The sequence below is a fragment of the Canis lupus genome, chromosome 7 (genome assembly GCF_003254725.2).
Source record: "Canis lupus dingo isolate Sandy chromosome 7, ASM325472v2, whole genome shotgun sequence".
NCBI classification, from domain to species: domain Eukaryota; kingdom Metazoa; phylum Chordata; class Mammalia; order Carnivora; family Canidae; genus Canis; species Canis lupus.
The window spans coordinates 65,139,134-65,163,626 of record NC_064249.1 but is presented as its reverse complement, the minus strand read 5'-3'; the positions used below and the strand labels follow the sequence as shown (position 1 = coordinate 65,163,626).

Below are 24,493 nucleotides of genomic sequence, written 5' to 3'. Positions count from 1 at the left end.
TGTCTATTTTTGTGCCAGTAACACACTGTTTTGATTACTACAGTTTTGTAGCATAACTTGAAGTCTGGAATTCTGATGCCTCCAGCTTTTTTTTTTTTTTTTTTTTTCTTTTTCAAGATTATTTTGGCTATTCAGGGTCTTTTGTGGTTCCATACAAATTTTAAGATTTCTTTTTCTGTAAAAAAGAAAATGCTGTTGGTCTTTTGATAGGAATTGTGTTAAATGTGTAGATTGCTTTGGGTAGTATGGACCTTTTAACAGTATTTGTGCTTCTGATTCATGAGCATGGAATGTCTTTCCATTTGTTTGTGTCATCTTCAATGTCTCATCAATATTTTATAGTTTTCAGAGTATAGGTCTTTCACCTTATTGGTTAAGTTTATTCCTAGGTGGGTGCCTGTGTGGCTTAGTTAAACACCTGACTTCAGCTCAGGCTGTGATCTCAGGGTCCTGGGATTGGTGCCTCGTTGAGCCCCAAGTCAGCCTGTGTAGGGCTCCACGCTCAGCAGGGAGTCTGCTTCTTCCTCTCCCTCTCCCTCCGCCCCTCCTCTTACTCATGCTGTCTCTCTCTCTCTCTCCTCTCAAAGAAATAAATAAAATCTTTTTTAAAAAAGATAATTCCTAAGTATTTTTTATTATTTTTGGTGCAATTGTAAATGAGATTGCTTTCTTAATTTCTCTTTGTGCTGCTTCATCAGTCCAGTGTATCATTCACTTGCATGCGAGAAAAATCTCAACTGTCAACATTCTCTCCTTCAAGAAAATATAAGCAGAGCATGCAGCCTGGTAAACAGTAGGTATTCAATAAATTCAATAAATATTAATTCCCTTCTCCAGTCTCCCTACATATCCTTCTACATAATCTCAGTACTTATTTATTCTTTTCTTTGACATATTCTCTTATGTTCCCTATTTTCAACTTAATAAAAAAAAAAATGTTGAAGCTAAAAGTATGAGTCACAAAGGAATTTGTTGTAGATGGCCTTACCTATAACTTCCTCAAAAGTCTAAAGGACTTTTTTAGATGTTTTGCCCTGGAGTTTCTATGCCTGAGTGGGAACACTAGGTGGTGCTAATGGCTTTATCTGAGCTGGGACACTTTTTCCAGGGAGATAAAAGGTTAACTAATCTCACTTTGAATAGATGTTTTTAAGCATGTAAATCCAAGGGGTAAATCTCTATTATTATTATTAACTATTCTTCTTGAAAGTATAATGGGAAAATATTGCTTTAAGTTAAGAATAATCATGGGCCTTTTCCTTTCCAAATTATTTATAGTTACGTACTTTACCAAGGACAGAATGCAGCTATAATTCTGCAGAAGCTGTCATGTTATATTTATCTTCAAGAAAAGCTATAGCCGGAGTGAAATCTTTTAAACTAGAAAGTCACTAGTCCTGGAGAAGTGACAATATGGAGAAGTGCTTTGTACAGCGAAGCAGAATTTTTCTTACAGATTCAGACATGTTCAGGCAAGAACACAAGACTACAGCCAGCTGCAAGGGGGAAGAAATTCCTCTGCTGGTTCAGATCAACAAACAATTAAATCACTAAACTGAAGGACTCCTTTTACCAATTTAATATCATCAGAAACTTAAAGAAAAAAAGAAAGTCTGGTCTGAGTTAACTGTGTCCAGACTATAAACTCTCAGCCAGCGTGTAATCCAGTGCCAATATAAAACACAAATGGCAGATGTGTGTGAATCACACTTCCTTTGCATTGGATCACAAGAGAAAAACAATTCTAATTTGTGAATGTTAAAACCTCTTACCCTTAAATAACTCACTGATTTGTACAACTAAACACACAAGCCAGCTTTTAGTGTCTTTATCCTTTATGGACGCTCATGCAGTGTCAGGAAGTATCCTTGAAATACCACATCAATGTGCTCCTACAGAGTCAAAGTTATTATAACTTCCATATCTTAGTCACACTTCTGCCTGGTGGAATTTCCATACCAGGCTTTAGATCTCCATTATATAACTCATGAAATTGTCTTTGTGCATGACTGCACCTGGAAGTTTGACATCTGGATAATTTTTTTTTTGTAGACTATATTATATGTAAGTAAAGATAACTTTAGATGTTAAGTAAACATATCTGCTTCACTTCATAGCTGCCAAAGGTCTCACTGTTACCAGTAAAAGGGGAAATTTAAAAATAAATTAGAAGGGGCGCCTGCGTGGCTCAGTGGTTGAGTGTCTGCCTTTGGCTCAGGCCATGATCCCAGGCTCCTGGGATGGAGTCCCCGCATCAGACTCCCCACAGGGAGCCTGCTTCTCCCTCTGCCTCTCTCTGTGTGTCTCTCATGAATAAATAATAAAATCTTTTAAATAAATAAATAAATTAGGAGAAAAGAAACATACAGGTAGATATTTATTAATAATGTGTTAGATCTTGAGCAGGTAATAGATTCAATGTTCAATTATACTATTAAAAGCATAAATAAATGACTATCATAGTTATGAGCACTGTGTGATGTATAGAATTGTCAAGTCACTATGTTGTACACCTGAAACTAATATAGCATTATATGATAACTATTCTTCAATAACAATTTAAAATGAATACAAGAGTAATTCATGAAACAATGACAGTGGTGTTTTATGAACCAAGGACTACGATTAATCCAGTTCTGTTCACTTAAATAAACAAGCCAAAGGCAACATAATTTATTGTACATCAGTGTGACATTGTATTGCCAGCTCTTTGGTTCAGTCCTAGATGATAACCTAAGCAAGGGTATCTCAGAATCAGGATATCTAGTCTTCTACCTTGGTGTGAACATGAGTGTCATGCTGATGATCTTACAGGCTTCAAATAAGAGCAAGGGGACAGGTGCTTCCTTCCTGAGGAATTAAGGTGTGCAAAGGTCAGAAGAAACATTGGAATTACCCTGGGAGAACATTGAGTCCACCGTTAGGAGCTTCAAAAGCAGCACACTAGGCAAGGGTCAGGTATCCCAGAATGGGGTGAGAACAGAATATGACAGACACAGGGCACCCTTCCTTGTCTGAGACTCTCTACAGCCAGACCCAAGGAGTGCAGTGACAAAACCTTGGCACCAAGCTCCAGGGAGACACAACTCAGAAGATGAAAAAAGTCTCTGGTTTTACTCAAAGTCCACGAACATTTCCTAAGTCAGTCTAAAGGTCTTAAAACTAAGGAGTATGTCTTAGTTCTTTCTGTAAGTGCAGAATGCTAAATATAAGCTCATGCCTTTGATTCCTTATTCACAGCATATACCTATTTACTCAGCAAACACTTACCTACATTATTTTTAAGACTCTGTTAGGCATTAGAGTCACTGTAAGGAAAAGAGAAAGAGATCCAGAAGTTAAACTGCAACAGACAGAATGGACTCTGAATGTGATTTTCATATCCCTGGTAAGAAATCTTTCTATTGACATCTTCCTCACTCTCCTTAACTCACGTTTATCAAAAATTCTCCTGAATTGGAAGTCCTGGTTAACTTAGGATCTAGTTCATTTACACTTCCTGTACTATACTTGTCCCAATGTAAAAGCCTAAAAACTCCTATCTTCACTACACCATCCTCTCACCAGCAAGGTACCTGATTCCCTTCCCAAAACTCTAAAATGCTACAGATGCTAGTGATGATGCCAAGTCCAAAACAAACACATTAGCAAGTCTCTGGAAGTGTGCAAAGCAATGAACACAAGAAGGGACTTTCCACACTGTCGAGCAAATGCATCATAAGACCTTAGCCCAGGCAGTTATCGGGTTAGACATAAATTCTTTGACAGGCTCATTAAAGGGAAGCAAATAAACTGGAGGCAATTCAAAGGCAGGGACTATGTTCTCAACTTCTTTGTAATTCCCTACACGAACCTAACACAATGCTTGGTTGACCGTTGTTCCTTGATTAACAATTAGCTTTTGTTGATTTATCCCTCTTCTGTGCTTTTCAAACAAAAAATAGGGCAGTGAATGAGGGTTACATGAGCAACAGGATATTCTTGACACACTTTCCTGAAACATAAAATTCACTCAAAGATCTAGAGGCATAACACATTACACTATTTTTTAATGGAGTGCAACGATTGGCATGAATTTTTAAGATAAAATATGAAAATCAAAGACAACTCACACTTGGAGCTGGGCATTTAAAGACATACTGTCAAACCTCAGGAGATGCACACACTCTTTTTAGTGGAAAAGTCTGCAACACACTCCTTGATGCCTGGTTACACACACATACACACACACATGCACACATACACTCACACACCATTTGCTTCACCTCTCCTCCGCAAAAAACTATACATTTAAACCCAGAAATTCTCTGTAGAGAGCTTATCTTAATAAATAATAAAAATATCTATAGTGAGTGAAAATTTATATAGGGGTGCAGCATATATATATATATATATATATATATGCAAATATATGAGTGCAGCTATTCATCTAGGATTGGCTTTAAAATAATGAAAATTTTAAACGTCTCTCCTTAGGAGACTAGTAAAATAAATCATATAATAGACATACAATGAAATTTTACCTAATATGGTGTGAATCTACATTTATTGATATTAAAAGATCTCCACATATACTAAATAAGCACATTAAAAAAACAGTGGCCTTTCCCGAAGATGGTGCCGAAGGCAAAGAAGGAAGCCCCTGCCCCTCCCAAAGCTGAAGCCAAAGCAAAGGCTTTGAAAGCTAAGACAGTGGTGCCAAAAGACGTGCACAGTCCCAAAAAGAAGATCCACACATCACCTACATTCCGATGACCCAAGACCCTGCGTCTCTGAAGGCAGCCCAAATATCCTCAAAAGAGCGCTCCCAGGAGAAACAAGCCTGATCACTATGCCATCATCAAGTTCCCCCTGACTGCTGAGTCAGCCATGAAGAAAATAGAAGACAACAACACACTTGTGTTCATTGTGGATGTCAAGGCCAACAAGCACCAGATCAAACATGCTGTGAAGAAGCCCTATGACATTGATGTGGCCAAGGTCAACACCTTGATCAGGCCTGATGGAGAGAAGAAAGCACATGTTCGACTGGCTTCATAGTCAATGAAGTTTTGGATGTTGCCAACAAAATTGGGATCATCTAAACTGAGTCCAGCAGGCTACAGATATAAATACAAATTTTTTCACCATAAAAAAAAAGTGAGAACACTATGATCATAAATTGTTTAAAATAATGTGTATGCCCATATGACCATGTCTGTGTTATCAGAAAGAAATCTGAAAGGATATGTAACAAAATAATAACTAATAATTTCTGGGTGGTAGAATTGTAGGTGATTTTGTTCTTTTTATGCTCTTCTATAAATCCTTAGTTTCAATGAGATACCACCTCACACCAGTGAGAATGGGGAAAATTAACAAGACAGGAAACAACAAATGTTGGAGAGGATGTGGAGAAGGGGGAACCTTCTTGCCCTGTTGGTGGGAATGTGAACTGGTGCAGCCACTCTGGAAAACTGTGTGGAGGTTCCTCAAAGAGTTAAAAATAGATCTGCCCTATGAACCAGCAATTGCACTGCTGGGGATTTACCCCAAAGATACAAATGCAGTGAAACGCCAGGACACCTGCACCCCGATGTTTATAGCAGCAATGTCCACAATAGCCAAACTGTGGAAGGAGCCTCAGTGTCCATCGAAAGATGAATGGATAAAGAAGATGTGGTTTATGTATACAGTGGAATATTACTCAGCCATTAGAAACGACAAATACCCACCATTTGCTTCGACGTGGATGGAACTGGAGGGTATTATGCTGAGTGAAATAAGTCAATCGGAGGACAAACATTATGCAGTTTTTTTTTAATTTTTATTTATTTATGATAGTCACAGAGAGAGAGAGAGACAGGCAGAGACACAGGCAGAGGGAGAAGCAGGCTCCACACACTGGGAGCCCAACGTGGGATTCGATCCCGGGTCTCCAGGATCACGCCCTGGGCCAAAGGCAGGCGCCAAACTGCTGCGCCACCCAGGGATCCCTACAGTTTTGTTTTCTGTGCTATTTGTTGGTTTCCTACTTTAGGGGTTCCAGTTATCTTTCTACTATAGCAGCTTTATCTCCTCTACATTATCTTCTAATTATTTTAAAGTATTTTATGCTTTTATTCAATCAAGTCTTTCCACCACATCAACAGCTCAGTTTTAGGCCATGTTTACTTTGTTCATTACCCTACCAAATAAGTTAGTTCTATGTGGCGTTGGTCCTCTGGGGTTTTTTTTTGGCTCTGTGACCTCCCTTTTCATTTCATTCTGCTATGTGAAAACTTATTATATGCATGTCATGTTCTTATTAAATCCTTTTATGTACTAAACACTCATGGAGAATTTTTTTCTGTTCCTTTTAATGATACATTTTCTGGATTAGATGCTTCCTTAGTCTTTGTTTTTCCTATACTTTTGCTTACTATCATTTATTGATTTATTTGCTATGTTATGTTCACATAGCAGCCACATTTTTCTTTTCAAGTCAATATCAAAAGGTCTTTTTTTTTAATAATTTTATTTATTTATTTGACAGAGGAAAGGGAGAAGTAAGTTCCAACTGAACAGAGCGTCTGATGTGGGGCTCAACCCTAGGACCCTGGGATCGTGACTTGAGCTAAAGGCAGATGCTTAACTGACTGAGCCACCCAGATGCCCCAATATCAGAAGTTCTATTCAGATCTTCTGTTTGTATTAATTTTCTCTGTATCTTATCTGGAACTTATCTGATTGGTTTCTAAGATTCCCATTTTATGTATTTTAACATCTCTAAAATTGTTGGGCATCTTACAATTTAGTTAGTAGCATTTTTTTCATTATTTTAGTTTTCCCTTCTGGCTACAGTTTCAGAATATCCATTATACATACACCTCTACTTTCCTCAAACTTCCAACCTCAGAATCACTTCTCATTCTCTGTAAATAGGCATTTATCCTATTTCATAAGAAAATAAAATCATTAGACAGTAAATTCCTGAACTTTGCCTTATAGAACTCAAAACATCAGAATTCTTTCCTCCAGCTGTAGTGGAAAAGGTGCCCGCTGGGAGGCCTGGGTGGCTCAGCCGTTGAGCATCTGCCTTCGGCTCAAGGTGGATTCTAGTCTGGGATGGAGTCCCATATCGGGCTCCCTGCAAGGAGCCTGCTTCCCCCTCTGCCTGTGTCTCTGCTTCTCTCTCTGTGCCTTTCATGAATAAATACATAAAGTCTTAAAAAGAAAAAAAAAAACACTGAATTAAAAAAAAAGAAAAAGAAAGAAAAGGTGCCCCCACTCTGGTCTAAGGAGCCCTCGATCCATGATCTGGACCACACCTCCTCTAGCCTTTTTAGGAATCTCAGCCTTTCACCTGTCTCCTGCCCCTCACCTATCTTCTACTAACTCCTTCTCAACAAGACTAAGCCATCTCTTAAAAAATAAATAAATAACCTCCTTCAGGGTCACATTCCTTTTTCTCATTCCAAGCCAAGCTTCTTAAAGATCTGTCTAGACTCACAATTTCCATTTGCTCTACTCTGACTCACTCCTTAACCACTTCAAATTATTTCTGACCCTGCCATTCCAGCAAAAATTGCTCTGAGCCAGTCGGCAACAACTTCCTTATTGCTAAATACAATGAACTCCTTCCAGTTTTCCTTCTACCTGTCTGATCACTACTTCTCAATATCTTTTGTAGCATTCTTTTCCTTTGACTAGCTCTTAAATTTTCTGTTCTATAAGGATCATGCTCAGACCTTTTTTCATTCCACATTCTCTCAGCACATGAGTCTATTCACTCCCTTGGCTTCTATTACATCTATAAGCCTCTTAATCTATAGCTCCATTACAAAATGTCTTTCTTGTATATTTAATCATTTATTAAACATCTCAGTTTGGATTTTCCACGACCAACTCAAACTCATCAGGTCCAAAAGTGAACTCATAATCTTCCATCCAAACCTGCTCCTCATCTTCCATTGGCAGATTCTCTCAGAGCTAATCACCAGGCCTACATTTACCTCTTAATAAAGTTCTCTAAGCTACTCTCTATCACCATCACCATTGCCTATTTCAGGTTACTATTTTATATTTCCACTGTTGCTACAATAGTCTCCAAATTTCTTTCTAAACTGGTGTTACTCATTGCCGAAGGCAAGGGAAACAAAAGCAAAAATGAACCATTGAGACTTCATCAAGATAAAATGCTATTGCCCAGTGAAGGAAATAGTCAACAAAACTAAAAGGCAACCTACAGAATGGGAGAAGCTAATTGCAAATGACATATCTGATAAAGGGTTACTCTTCAAAATCTATAAAGAACTTACCAAACTCAACACGAAAAAACAAATATAAAAAAAAAAAAAAAGAAAAGAAAAAACAAATATCCCAGCTAAGAAATAAGCAGAAGACGTGAATAGACACTTTTCCAAAGAATGGCTAAAATTAACAAAGGAAGCAATAGATGTTGGTGAGGACGTGGGGAAAAGGGAACTCTCTTGCACTATTAGTAGGAATGCAAACTGGTGTGGCCACTCTGGGAAACAGTATGGAGGTTCCTCAAAAAGTTAAAAATAGAATTACCCTATGATCCAGCAATTGCACTACTAGATATTTACCCAAAGGATACATAAATACAGAATCAAAGGCGTACATGTACCCCAAAGTTCATAGCAGCATTATCAATAGGCAAACTACGGAAAGAGCCCATGTCCATTGACAAATGAATAAAGAAGATGTGATATATATATATATATATATATATATATATATATATATAATAGAATGTTACTCAGCTATCAAAAAGAATGAAATCTTGCCATTCACAACAACATGGATGGAGCTAGAGTGTATTATGCTAAGCAAAATAAGTCAATCACAGAAAGACAAATACCATATGATTTCACTCATATGTTAAACTTAAGAAACAAAACAGATGAACATAGGGGAAGGGAAGGAAAAATAAGATAAAAACAGAGAGGGAAACAAACCACAAAGGACTCTTAATGATAGAGAACAAACTGAGGATTGATGGAGGGAGGTGGGTGGGGGATGGGCCAGATGGATATTACGGAGAGTACTTGTTGGAATGAGCGGTAGATATTGTATTAAGTGATGAATCACTGTATTCTACTCCTGAAAAAAACACAGCACTGTATGTTAACTAACTCGAATTTAAATAAAAATTTGAAGAAAAAAACTAAAATAGTGTTACTAAAATCTCAAATCTGATCATACTATATCCTGTTCCCTTTAAAATCTTTCAATAAAAAAAAATAAAAATAAATAAATAAATAAATAAATAAAATCTTTCAATAACTAGCCATTGCCTCTAAATCAAGAATAATCCTCAGTGATTATGGTCTCTCCCTACTTCTCCAAACTCATATTGTGTGCCTCATGTTATATACTCCAGCCAAACTAGACTATTTACAGTTTACTAAAAGTAGTCCTGTTCTCTTTCAGCTTTGCATATGTTATTCCATCTACGTTCATCACTCTTATCTTTCTCTTGGCCTAGCTAAATCCTAATCATCCTTCTGCTCTCAGATCCCTTCTTGCAGGAAACCTTCTTGAATTCCCAGTTTCAAGTTAGATGTCCCCTGCTGAAGTACTCTCACAGCATCCTGAACTTCCTTTTTTTTTTTTTTAAGATTTTTTATTTATTCATGAGACACAGAGAGAGAGAGAGAGAGAGAGAGAGAGAGGCAGAGATACAGGCAGAGGGAGAAGCAGGCTCCATGCAGGGAGCCCGACGTGGGACTTGAATCCAGGACTCCAGGATCATGCCCTGGGCCGAAGGCAGGCACTAAACCACTGAGCCACCCAGGGATCCCCTGAACTTCCTTTAACACATTTTGCTGTAACCGAATTGCCTGTTTATTTCTCTAATGTGGGACTGTAAGGACCATGAAAGCAAGTGTGGAGCATATGTTGCTCACAATTATATTTCCAGTTTCTTTAAAAAAGTACTTTTTGAAAGAATGAAAATATTTTGAATGACTGAATCAAGACCACAGGAGGAGAATTTGACCTTACAGAGGAAAAGCAAACAGTCATATAACTAAAAAATACCTCTTCCTTAGAGAATGGATAAAGAGGTAAGAGTGTCATGTTTTTGTTAGTTCTTGATGGAAGATATTAGATTAGTCATATGAGATAGCCATTATTTGACGATTTCTTTTACCTACAAAAATGACAATTTCAGGGGCACCAAGATGGCTCAGTGGTTGAGTGTCTGCCTTTGGCTCAGGTTGTAATCCTGGGGTCCTGGGATTGAGTCCTGCATCAGGCTCCCCTGAGGGGAGCCTGCTTCTCCCTCTGCCTGTCTCTGCCTCTCTCACTGTGTCTCTCATGAATAAATAAATGAAATCTTTTTTTTTAATGACATTTTCATATAGGTCAATTTAATACACTCTCGTGGTATCAAATCTGGAGAAACCAGTATCCTGATACCAAAGGTCAAAGACTGGAGCCAGTCCCTGAACTTTAGCCTCCTTCTGTGACCTTTAATCTGCTAATTTTGATAAATGAGTTGAGAATGTATCTCCATGCATAAGATACCACAGAAGCAACTGAAATTGAACAACTCTTACACAAAACACGTTTTGTCCAGGTGTCCCTCTACCACCTCCTGTGGTCTCATACACCTGTCCTGTCCATATATTTATGCTATCAGTCTATCACCTTCAAAGAATTTGAGTTTGGGACCCTCAATTAAGAACCATACCTGTTTTTTCTTGTCCCAGATCAAACTCAAGATAAATATTTCTGGTTTTTCTGTGCATAACCAGAGAGTAAGCCTGGCAGTTTCCTCTATACGACATCATTCATTCTCATTAGTATCTGAGAAAGGAGATACTTTTAAGATCAGGAACAATTCTTAACATACAAAATGTTTACAGAAACCTCATATGCCAAGTGTGTTTAACAATTACTTTTAAAGATACTCACAGTGAGCAGAAACGTAAAGATTTAGTTCCCTTGTGTGAATAAACAAGTTCAGATTCTGTGGCTTCTTTATTAAAGGTTGCTATTCCTTTAACATTTTTATTAGTAAATTCAAAAAATGTAAAGGGAATTAAGATATGCTTAACTCCATAATTTGTCTATCACAAAACCACTATATAGATGAAAACTAGAATTTTCACTTATTTCCTAGCAACCAAGTAAATTTTATAAAGCTAGGTATTAGTCCTAGATTTTCCTTATGTCTTCTTATTGTTAATGTGGTTGATCTCTTTTCATAAGGTAAGCTGTATTTATTACAAAATAAACCAGAACACTGAGGAAAAATGAGTAAAATCAGGTAATAACCAATCTGGATCACTTATGTTCCAAATGCTCATTTTCATAAACCAGTGGTTTTCCCACCTAAAATCTCCAGACATAATATTCCTTATATGTGAAGATTCATGCTAAGTTAACATAATTCCAACACTACTGATTGGTTTGGACAATTTAGTGAAATAAAACCCAGGCATTTGGGGTTGTTTGATGAAACAACTGACTATTCACTTTTCACCTGGGTGTGTTAGTTTAACGTGAACGCAATACTATAGCATTAGGTCAAGCATAGAAAAAGCCCAGTCCCTGAGGGGGACAATTTTCACCTTAGGCAATGAAGAATGGGCAATTCCTCACTTACCAGGATAGATGACTTATAAAAACTTCCACTTATAGTCTACAGTTAATTTGAGCCATTGTGATAAATTAACATGTATAGTATTCAGCCCAGAATATCTTGTGAAGCAGGGCTCTTTAGGTCCTATTCACTATTGTTTGTCTATGCCTAAATTGTAAGCATTCAGAAAATATTTGTGAAAGGAGGTAATGAAAAAAAAATCATCAATTGCCTATCTATTCATAGAAAACATTTTGGCAATAAAAAATCTGACCAGTCATGTTTGATGTCTCAGGATCTCCCAATACAAAGACTTCCAGGTAGTTACAGAATTGAAAAACTCTGTGGGCCCCAAGACTGATTTGGGTTCAAGACATGGTTTCCAAACTGTAGCATGTATCAGGATCATCTAGAGGACTGGTTAAAATCAGATCAGCCCTAGAGTTTCTGCTCAGTAGGTCTCTGTAGGGTCCAACAATTTGTATTAATAACAAGTTTCAGGTAAAGCTGATCCTGCTGGTCGAAAGGCCACATTTTAAGAACCATGAATTAAGAGAAACAGACTACCCTTGAACAATATGGGGATTAGAAGCACCAACTCCCCATGTAATAAAAAAAATCCATTTATAGGGGTGGCCTGGCTGGTTCAGTCAGTGGAGCATTCAACTTTTGATCTCAGGGTCGTAAGTTCAAGCCTCACATTAGGCATGGAGCCTTCTAAAAAAAAAAAAAATCCCTATGTAATGTTTGACTCCCCAGAAACTTAACTACTAATAGCCTACTATCAACAGGAAGCCTTGCCAATAATATAGTCAATAAACACATATTGTATGGTATATGTATTATATACTTTATTCTTACAATAACACCTTTTTCTTCGTTTTTATGGTATTTCTATGCTAGTTCATCTGCAAGTTTTTTGAAATTGTTGCAAATCTCCAAAAATTTTTCCAATATATTTATTGAAAAAAATCCTCATGTAAGTGGACCCACAGAGTTCAAACCCATGTTGTTAAGGGGAGGTGGGCAGGGGGACAGGGTGACTGGGTGACGGGCACTGAGGGGGGCACCTGATGGGATGAGCACTGGGTGTTATACTATGTGTTGGCAAATCGAACTCCAATAAAAAAGATACAAAAAAAAAAGAAAATTACAAAATATTGCAATAAAATATTTTTTTAAAAAAAACATGTTGTCTAAGGGTCAACTGTATTTGGTAAGAATAGCCTTTTATTTTGTTGACTAATATGTTTACTGCAAAAATCATGTTTATAAGCAGTAGATTTCTTGCACATGTAACACAATCTTATCAGTTCCTTGGAATTCATATTGTCTCTATTATCCTGCATGGTATCCAACAGTAAACCTTTCTACTTCAGTTAGAACCTGTCAGTTCGTTGGCAAGAAAAAATTCTGCAACACACCATTTTTCTTGATACCACACAACTGTCCAAACAAAATTTGCTTTGCTAGATAGGCATTATTTCTTAGACTAGGCTTAATTGCCCTCCACATTAGAAGACATTTTAATAACTTATGTCATTTAAAGCATTAACAAACTATAGCTGCTCTTCATCAAACTGAGGTTTGGCAGATACATTAGTGGTAAATACCTCCAATGGTAAAAACCTTATGGACAAAATTTCAGCACATTGGTAAAAACTACATTTATAGTAATATTGTTAATGTTTCTAGCTTCATCTTTGGAGCCTAGCCAGTATAACATACCTATCTTTGTTAAGAATTTTGAAGGTACTTCATAAAGGCTAAATAATACTCACCTTTTAACAAAAGTGTAATCTCTTGCAGGTTTTAGAGGTATAAAGCTGTTAGTGCTTTTTTTTAACAAAAGAAGTGTTAAATAGAGAGTAAGCTCCTTAGCTGCTCTAGTGGGAAGTTTAATGAAGAGTTAAAAAAAAAAAGAATTTAAAAACCATATGCTGGCAAATCAAACTTCAATAAAAACAAATGGAAAAAAAAAAGAATTAAAAAAGAATACCTAGCACATTTACTAACCCACCTCTCTCTGAAAGGTATCACTTTCTTTAAAAGTTTTATATACCCTACTATCAAGTAAAATAGAGAATTGAACATTTTATCTGGTTATTCAACAGAACTTCCAAAATTATTTATTCTGGAGGGTCCAAGGGAAAGAAATCACTCTGCTTTTCTGCTCAAAATATTACCTGGAACGGACACACCTTTGCATTAGCCATGCCAACACATGTTCATGAGTGTCCTCCCTCCTACCCAGGGGAAGTACTAAGCAAGAAATTATTTACTTCAAATGCTGCCAAAGCTGAGTATCTAAAAACTGGTTTGCATTACACATCCAGCAAAGAAGCAGGTTTGGGGCAAGTGCAAGCATCTGAGGACAGTACAGGAAGGCTTTTTGACAGTCCTTAGTTGGGGGATTTTCTCAAAAAGATTTGCAAGATGCCAAGTTAATCTTGAGGCTTCTTGCCTCACCTCCTTTTATGTCCTTCCTTGAACATTCTTGTATAAACTTGTCCTCAGGATGTCTTTCCACCTCCTATAAACTCCCACCTCTGGGTAGCCCTGGCACCTCTACCTTACCCTGAGGGCCTTGAATTACTCGCCCATTTCCACAGTTCTATGCTTAAAAACCTCCCTTTGAGGCAGGTATGCAAGATACACATTCTCCTTTCCCAGTCAGGCGGAGAGTGGTCATTTCCTAGCCAGGTAGACTTTCATTCAAGCTATAATCCCCCTTTGTCCCAGAACATGCTCCTTCCCTCTAGAAATAAGAAAATAAACTATCTTGACAATTAATTACCTAGCAAGGGCCAAGTGAGAGACTCAATCTTTTTAAAGAACCAGTTTGCAAACCATTTTGATTCAGAGCAAAACCTGAACTGAATCTAGAGGGGAAAAAGCAGCCTGCTACCTTAATACACGTTGTGCCTCTCCAGGTGCTAGTAGCTACAAAAATCTGTCTTAGTGTGGTTGGAATGCTATAACAAAATACTGTAGGCTGGATGGCTTAAACAACATAAATTTATTTTCCAAGTTTTGGGAAACGGATAGGCTGAGATTTTCCAAACCTTCAAGTTCTGGTTCTCAAATTGTTTAACAATTCATTTTTCAATTCATCTTTCTCTTCTCATATTTTACTATAAGCAGTTAGGAAGAACCAAATCACTCTTTCAACACTTTACTTAGAAATCTCCTCAGCTAAATATCCAGTTTCATTGCTTGCAAATTCTACCTTCCATGCAATACTGGAACATGAACACAATTCAGCTAAGTTCTTTGACACTTTATAACAAAGATTGCCTTTCCTCTAGTTTCCAATAACATGTTACTCATTTCTATCTGATACTTCACCAGAATGACCCTTAATGGTCTTATTTCTACCAACATTACACTTGTGATTATTTATGGATTCCTAAAATGGAAGCTTTCTCTATAGCTCTACTCCTTTCTTTCTGAGCTTCCATCAGAATTTCCTTTTTTTTCCTCGTTAAACTTTTGTTTTAATGGGTCTCAAAATTCTGTGACAGATTTTTGGTCAAGTTGTTTCCATCAAAAAGTACTGATTTTACAAACTAATAACTTAAAACTGCCACACGCACACACAAAAAAAGATGGTTCACAAAACATTCTCCTTTCCTTCTGAAGGTTTTATATGCATTGTTTTCATTAGCCAGTCTTTTACTATTAAACTTAAATGGCCAATTGACACAAACAGTTCTGAGACTGTTCTTCCACCACTGATTAAGACTGGGGTGCCAGGGGATCCCTGGGTGGCTCAGAGGTTTGGCGTTTGCCTTTGGCCCAAGGCGCGATCCTGGAGTCCTGGGATGGAGTCCCACGTCAGGCTCCCGGCATGGAGCTTGCTTCTCCCTCCTCCTGTGTCTCTGCCTCTCTCTCTATCATAAATAAATAAATAAATCTTTAAAAAAAAAAAAGACTGGTGGCAGGTATTGGGGATAATATTCATTTAGCCTTCTGAGCTTCCTGGGCAGACTTGGTGACTTTGCCAGCTCCAGCTGCCTTCTTGTCCACTGCGTTGATGACACCCACAGCAACCGTCTGTCTCATGTCACAAACAGCAAGATGGCCCGGAGGAGGATAGTCAGAGAAGCTCTCAATGCACATAGGTTTGCCAGGAACCATATCAACAATGGCAGCATCCCCAGATTTCAAGAACTTGGGACCATCTTCCAGCTTTTTTCCAGAACAACGATCTATCTTCTCCTTCAGCTCAGCAAACTTGCAAGCAATGTGAGCTGTGTGACAATCCAGCACAGGTGCATATCGAGCACTGATTTGGCCTGGATGATTCAAGATACTCACCTGAGCCATGAAGCCAGCTGCTTCCATTGGTGGGTCATTTTTGCTGTCACCAGCCACGTTGCCACAGTGAACATCTTTGACAGATACATGCTTGACATTGAAGCCCACATTGTCCCCAGGAAGAGCCTCACTCAAAGCTTCATGGTACATTTCAACAGACTTTACTTCAGTTGTAACATTGACTGGAGCAAAGGTGACCACCATGCCAAGCTTAAGAACACCAGTCTCCATTCGACCCACTGGGACAGTACCAATACCACCAATTTTGTAGACGTCCTGGAAAGGCAGACGCAATTGGACGAGTTGGTGGCAGAATGAAATCCAGAGCTTCAAGCAGTGTGTTCCATTGGCATTCCCATCTTTACGGGTGACTTTCCATCCCTTGAACCAAGGCACATTAGCACTTGGCTCCAGCATGTTGTCCCCATTCCAACTAGAAATTGGCACACATGCTACTGTGTCGGGGTTGTAGCCAATTTTCTTAATGTAGGTGCTGACTTCCTTAACGATTTCCTCATATCTCTTCTGGCTGTAGGGTGGTTCAGTGGAATCCATTTTGTTACCACCAACAATTAGTTGTTTTACACCCAGTGTGTAAGCCAGAAGGGCATGCTCATGGGTCTCCCATTCTTGGAGATACCTGCTTCAAATTCACCAACACCACCAGCAGCAATCAGAACAGCACAGTCAGCCTGAGATGTGCCTGTAATCATGTTTTTGATAAAGTCTCTGTGTCCTGGGGCATCAATGATGGTCACATAATACTTGCTGGTCTCGAATTTCCACAGGGAGATATCAATGGTGACACCACGTTCACATTCAGCTTTCAGTTTATCCAAGACCCAGGCATACTTGAAGGAGCCTTTTCCCACCTCAGCAGCGTCCTTCTCAAATTTTTTGACAGTTCTCTTGTCAATCCCACCACATTCATAGATCAGATGGCCAGTAGTGGTAGACTTGCCTGAATCTACATGTCCAATGACGAGGATGTTGATGTGAGTCTTTTCCTTTCCCATTTTGGTTTAGGTTTAGCAGTGGTTTTCACGACACCTGTGTTCTGGCAGCAAACCCGTTGCAAAAAAGCTCTCATCAGAATTTCCCATAACATCCATATTTCTCAAATGCACTTCAAAACTCTTCCAGTCTCTATTATCCCTCCTAAAGCCACTTCCACATGTTTAGGTGTTTGTCACAGCAGTGCCCCACTTCTCCCCCAAGCACCACCTCTTACCTCTTACCTCTCCCTCCAAGCAAAGTCCCATCAACTAGATTGGGATTTCATACTTTTCTTTGTTCCTCTTTCCACAGCTCCAAAATATAGAAGTTTACCACATGAAACTACACTTGTCCTTTCATTACCCAACCTAGAATCTCTTCTGCCTTTATCTTAACTCCTTAGCTTAAAATTTTGCTGGTTCATAGCCTTTCCCAATTCTTTCTATTAATTCTTGGTCTCCTTTTCAGAATCCTATGTTTTCCCTGCCTCTTAAATAGTTATATTCTCCACGTGTTTTTCTTTGTCTCCTATACCTTTTACCTCTAGAAACTAATATTCTTCCCTTTGGAGTGTTAAGAAGAAAAAAGCTATGGAAGCCTCTTCAGAACATACATTTATTAAATATTTTTTCAGAGTCTATCATTTGCCGGGCACTGTTCTAGTCGCTGAGGATATAATAGAGAACAAAACAGACAAGAACCCTGTTCTCATGGGGAAGACAGACAATAAGTAAATATCTTTAAATATATATGTGATTTCAAATAGTGATAATTGCTATGAAGAAAAACAAAGCTGGGTAGGAGAGTCATAGAGAAGAAAGACCTCTCTGAGACAGATATTTGACCAGATGTTATTTAAAGCCATGACTCTGGATGAGATCACTTCAAGAAAAGAGCAAATAGAGATGAGAAAGCTAAAGACTCAGCTCTGGGGTATTTCACTCTTTCAATTTCAGTAAGAATAGAAAGATCCAGTTAAGGAGACTGAGAAGGAAGCATCTGGTAAGATAAGAAGAAAACAAAGAAAATAATAGATCCTGGCAGCCAACAACAACAACAAAAAAGTGTTTCAAGTAAGAGAGAATAATCAACTGTGCCACATACTGCTGAGAGGTTGAGTAAGATGAAGATTAAGAATTGTTTATTGAACTTGGCAAGAAAGAGATCTTTACCAACCCTAAGATTGGTTTTAGTGGAATTAGAGAACAACAGCCTGACTGGAGTGCATTCCAGAAATCATGGGAGGTGAGAGAGTGATTACAGACATCTCTTTCAAGAGAGTTCCTATAAAGGAGAATAGAGAAATGGTGAGGGATAGGAATGTGAGGTCACAAGAGACCTTTTCCCGATGGGGACATATTACAGCATCAGGATGGGAGTGATGAGTAAAGAGGAGAAAACAGATGATGCAAAAGAGAAAGGATATGATGCAAAAGCAAAGTCTCTGAGTAGAGGAGGGGCCAAGACCCAGTACACAACTAGAATTAGAAGCTGGAACAGTTTTCATGTTGCAACAGGAATAAAAACGCTGGGTGTAGAGATGCACAGTAGACTTGCTGGTGAGAAGGTGAAGTAGTTCTTTTATGATTGTTCCTGTTTTCTCAGTCAATTAGATGCAAAATCATCAGCTGAGTATGAAGAAAAAAGGGGTTGTTAGAGGTTTGAGAATAAGATTGCTGCCCTTCATGATATCACTTAAAACATGTGGTCATAGTTTTAAAGTGAGAAGAATCAGCACAGTTGGATGTTTTCCTCCAACTACATTAAGCAAACTTCAGATTAAGAACTTTTGCTCTGCACCCTCTCTCTGAGTGACTTCATCCAAATCCATGACTTAGCCAACATTTACACCTCATGGTTCCTAAATCTGTATCTCCAGCCCAAGCCTCTTTTTGGAACTCCAAATTCATGTCTACTACATTTGTCAACTTAAGATCTCCCACGTATCTCTTAAACTCAACATATCAAAACTAAAATAGTATTTTTAAAACGAATCCTCTAGTCATTAGTTCTGCTAATGACCTACCATCCTGAAAGTCCTGCTACATTTCTTCTTTGCATACTCCACTCTTTGACCTCCAAATAGTCAGAGACTCTTGTGGATCTTAACTTCTTCACATCTTACATATCTGTTCCCTCTAATTTCACTGCCATTTGCCTAAGTTCAGTCCGTCATCACTTTCACTTGGGTTCCTGCAATAATCTCCTGTCTGTCTATCCCCACTGCAATCCATCTTCTGCACTGCTTCTAGGCTTCTCTTTGGAAAATGCAAATCTCATCACCTCACCTCCCTACTTAAAATATTTCACAAGTTCAGTTTTGCTCAAAAAGTAAAATTCACTTCAAGATGTTATGCTATCCTGGGCAGCCCCGGTGGCGCAGCGGTTTAGTGCTGCCTGCAGCCTGGGGTATGATCCTGGAGACCTGGGATCGAGTCCCACGTTGGGCTCCCTGCATGGAGCCTGCTTCTCCCTCTGCCTGTGTCTCTGCCTCTCTCTGTGTGTCTCTCATGAACAAATAAATAAAATCATTAAAAAAAAATGTTATGCTATCCTTAGCCTAATATCCTACTAATTTGCCTCATGACCTTTTCTTTTAGTCATTCTCAATTACAAGTAATTTGCCAAACCTTATGTTGTGTCACAGTTATGTACCTTCAAACATATCCCTCATTTGAAAAATCTTCTCTTCATCTTCTATTAGTACTAAGTCCTGGATCGTCCTTGCAAATTCTATCCTAACGTCTCCTGCAGCAACTTCCTATGTACCTCCAAAGCACCCTAACTACACTGCCCTTATACTCACTTATCACACTGCTCTCACTTGACCCCACACCCCTTCCAGTGATCTCCTCATCTCTCTGCTCTCCTCTATAGCAAATCCCCATAAAAAATTGTCAATACTCACTGTCACTCCTTTCTCTCCTCCCTTATCTCTGGAGTACATTTAAATTGGTTTTTTTCATATTGACTCTTCTAGCAAAATAACTCTCAACAAAGTCACAAAGTCTTCAACATACTCATAAATAATGATCGACCATCTCACTGACCTGGCACAGTTGTAGCATTTGATACAACCAATCATTCCTTCTGTCTTAGAAGACTTTCTTCTCTTAGCTTCTAGCCAGCACTTTGTTCTCCTCCTATCTCACTGGCAGCTACTACTTCATCCCCTTTGCTGCCTCCCCTCATCAGCCTAATCTCTAAACCTGAAGTGCTCTTTTATATGCTCCATTTACTCATTTTCTACCTGATGTTATCAATTTCATAGCTTTAAATAACACCTGGAAGGAGAGCTGTGCCCAAATACGAATCCCAACCTAAACATCTACACTGAACTCTAGACTAGAATATCTAACTGACCACTTAATACATGCACTTGAATGTCTAATAGGCAGCCTACCAAACTCATTCTGCAATGTTCCCTTTTCAGTAAATAACAATTTCATTCTTCCAGTTGTTCAAGGCAAAAACCTTGGAGTCATCCTTGATTCCTCTTTCTCTCACACCTCACATTCAATCCATTAGCAAATTTTGTAAGATCTGCCTTGAAAATATATCCACAATCCAACCACTTCCTACTCTTCATCCTGGTCAGCCCCATTCTGTCTCACTTGGATTATGTAATGCCCCCCACTGGTCTCCCAGCTTCCATCTCATTTGTCTTCATATAATACCTTGAGAGATTGGAAAAAAAGTGTATTATATCTCTGCTCAGAAATTATTTCCAGACCTCCAAATTATTCTCATATCAGAGGTATTACAATGATTTATAAGACCCTACATAATCTAGTGCCCCTATTACTTCCCTAAACTTTCCTCCAACAACTCTCCCCTGTACTCTACTCCAACTACATTGGCTAAGCATGGTCCTGCCTCAGGCCTTTTACACCTGATGTTTGCTCTGTCTAGTATGTTCTTCCTGGGGATATCCACATGCTTACTCCCTCACTTCACACCTCTGCCACCTTCTCAAAGAGGCCTTGTCTAACTATTTTCGATTGTACTTATCACTGTCTCCTATATTGTGTTTATTGTTTTACCTCTGTCTTCTTCCATTTTAATAAAAGCTCTCTCAGGACAATCACTTTATTTTATTATATTACTGCCATATTACTAAATTACTGTATTTATATTAATATATGAGTATATTATATATTTTTATTATATTTTACTGCTATACCCCTAGCACTAGAATAATGCCAAGTGTTCAATAGATAATCAATAAATCAAATGAATTTAAATAATGTTTTACTCATGTGTCTCCCTCAATAGAGTCTATGCTCTTTTTTAAAAAGGACCACATCATATTCCACTTTAAATCCACTTTGCCTAATACAACACAAGTTCAAACTATTCATGAATAAGTGACTGAATGAGTACACAACTCAACTGCAAGCATGCGGATGTTTAATGGTTAACAAAAAGTTGATACTATCAACAAAGGGAAAAGAGAAAATGTGTTCCTGAGAAAATCTTGGCTCCATAGGTGGCAGAAAAGTCAGCAGCCAACTAATTGGAGCTTCACAATCCCTTAGCCCCAGTGATGGTTTCAGACATGGTTCTCCATCAGAACCATGGCTTCCAGGACAAAGACAAGTGTTCTGTCTATGAGAACACAAACTGAGAGGATGTAAAGCCTGCAGTCTCTACCAACATCTTGTGACTACATGGGATGTTAGGCTGAAGAAAACACCACAGAAAACAGAACCAACAGAAATAGAGAAACCAAATCCCAAAGGCATTGCTTGAGCTCTAAATTCAGTACTGCTTGAATGTCTACTCCATAGACTTCTAAATTATGCAAATACATTCTCTTTTTTTATTTAAACTGCTTTGAATTCTGTTCTCTGTCACTTTCTATAAAAAAGAAAATATTGATTGATCCAAGATCTTTAAAAAATTAGATTCCTATGCCCCAGGGCCAGATATTCTGATTGATTTTGTCTAGACCATGGAATCTGTATTTTTACCAAGTCCTCAGAAGTATCCATCAGGTTCTGAGTTGCAAGCAGCAAACCAAAGTCTAGCAGAACTAAAGTGAAAATAATCTATTAAAAAGACATCAGGCAGCTTATAAAATAAATAGGAGGTCTCAAAGAACTAAGCTTGGAGCTAAATAGCAAGAAATGAAAGTCAAAATTATGCTACCAAACTCATCCCATGAAGCAGTCACAGATAATGCCAAAGAACACTAAACACTATGGCTTGCACAACTGCCTCCAGGAATTCAGTTATGGGGAACTACCAACACCTCTAACGTTGATACCACTGCTACCCTATAAATTCAGTCTTGTTGCAACTACTACTGCAAACCAGTCCACTGCCACTGCTGAGCCAGAAGCTTGATTTTTGCTACTACTGCTAATGCTATGAGAAAGCCAGAAATATTTTTCTTTGATTCCCTCTCCTTTATACCCCTGGCTCCTTTGCATCCCACTGGAATTTTCTAGTTCTAGAAAAGAAAATAGGTTTTGCCTTACAAAGATACTCATAACTGGATAAGCCTCTAATCATGTGTTCTACTCAATTTCGGTCTGAGAATTTCGAAGCAACCAACCACGAAATAGGGTCAACCAAAAGACGTCTTTAATTCTGCCAATAAGCAAGCCACAAGGAGGCCCATTCTTTGCTTGAGGATCCAGCATGTATTTTACACCACTGGCATTGTTCCCTCTTTCCCATATCAAAAGGCACTATAAATATTTCTGCTCAGACATACTAAATATACCATTTTGATCAAACTTCTAGAACAATCCAGGCTTACTAGTGATTTTGCTAATTTTTTCTTCAAATTTCTCATTGAATTAATAGTCCATACAACCTGCTAATCTAATGCCCACACACTAAAGATTAAAACCACCTGAAAGAAAATTATTTTAGTGATATGTTCCAGGAATTTGACATAATACGTGGCATACTTACCAAAAAGCTCTTAAGGAGAATTTTCTGTAATCTTATAATAGAATTAAACATCAAAAATCTTTCTCTGTATCTCCCTCTCTCTTTAGCCTGAGAATGATTTTCTTCTCCTTCCACACAGACATTTGTCCTCAGCAGTTCTAGTCAAATCATTCTAGTCAAACCGTTGGTCCTGTCTCTAATGATCCATTGATTTACTCTACTCTGTGTTCCCTCCTGGTCCCTGACAGGACTCTGGAAAAATAACCAGACCTCTTCATTAAGCTCTCAACATGAAGTGTTGCTCCCTGGCATGCTCCCTGCTTTGTTTAACATGCAACTGATACTTGCTATCAGCTCTTTCACATGCTGAAAATTCTCAGATGATGGATCAGATCAAGAATGAAGACTTTTCTGGCCCTCTTGCTACAACAAAATCTGTTTCTCACTGTGGTACCTGGATAGCTGACAAAGTCCCAGCAGGAGAGCCAGCTTCCCTGCCACCCTGCTTCAGGCAAGCAGTCCCACATGCTGATTAGTAACCTGTAGGCACTTCCTTGATCACTGACAATATTTTTGACTAAGACTTCTACCTCTGCTTTATACTAATTTGTATACTGCCACAGTACCATTGGTGGAAGCTGTTGCAATCCACCTTTCCCCTTTGACAGTTTATTTCAGTGGCTCCCACACGCAGCTAAGGCTCTGAGTCATTATCTGTCTGTTTTTCCACTTCATGACCTCAGGGAAAGGCTTTGCAAGTGTTTGATGATGGGGCTTTTACCCACACCTTGGTTGATTCTCTTGGAACACTGCTAAAAGGTTTCCCTCCTGAGCATTGAAACTGTGCCAACCCTTTGTCTTTTTTCTCATCTTTGCTCTCTGACTCCTGGGCCTTCCCCAGAAGCTCTGCTTAGGTTATGTTACCTCATGTGCAATTAGATTTGTACAGTTCTTTTCTGGTAGCAAAAGCAGAATGTAGGTCTCTTTTATCTGAGGAACTGAACCTCCTTTAAAATCTGTAAGCCTGAATCTATTCTACAATGAGCACTTTCATATCCTGCCTTAATCAATTTACAGGATACATAAGATTTACAAATTATAGAAACAGAAGGATCTAGGAGATTTCCTAGCTATTTTTCCTTACAAGAAAACAGAGATTTGGAGAGGTAGGTTATTTTAAAAAATAAACAGTTATTGATAAACAGATCTGGGACAAAAACTCAAGATTAGAGATTATTCTTCTCTACCACTCTGCCTCTTCCTCTAAACTTTTTTTCTTTTTGTCCATGTGGAAACTTCCTGTTAAAGATAATCTTTGCATGTAGTTACTTAATGAGTGGTTTAATGGGGTGGAATGAAAAATATATACTTCAATGCTTTATATAATGGGGTGGTAGGCTGAGTATCCCAAAGATATCCATATCCTAATCCATAGAACCTGTGAATATGTTACCCTACATTGCAGAAGGGATATTTACAGACATGATTAAGTTAAGGATCTGAGATGGGGTAATTATTCTGGATTATGTGGGTGGACTCAATATAATTACAAGAGTCCTCACAAGTGAATGATGGAGGTAATACAATATAACTTGAAGGTAGACTATCATAACTTAAAAATACATGTTAGAAACACTAAACAACCACTAAAAATAAGCAAAGAATACAGCAAAATGGAGATAAAAGAAAAAAATTTTA

At 38.3% G+C, this 24,493-nt stretch overlaps 1 pseudogene; it reads right to left on the bottom strand.

Moving 5' to 3' along the window:
- Positions 1 to 14,633: 14,633 nt before the first annotated feature.
- On the bottom strand, positions 14,634 to 22,891 carry LOC112648262 (elongation factor 1-alpha 1-like; annotated as a pseudogene).
- Between the last annotated feature and the right edge of the window lie 1,602 nt (positions 22,892 to 24,493).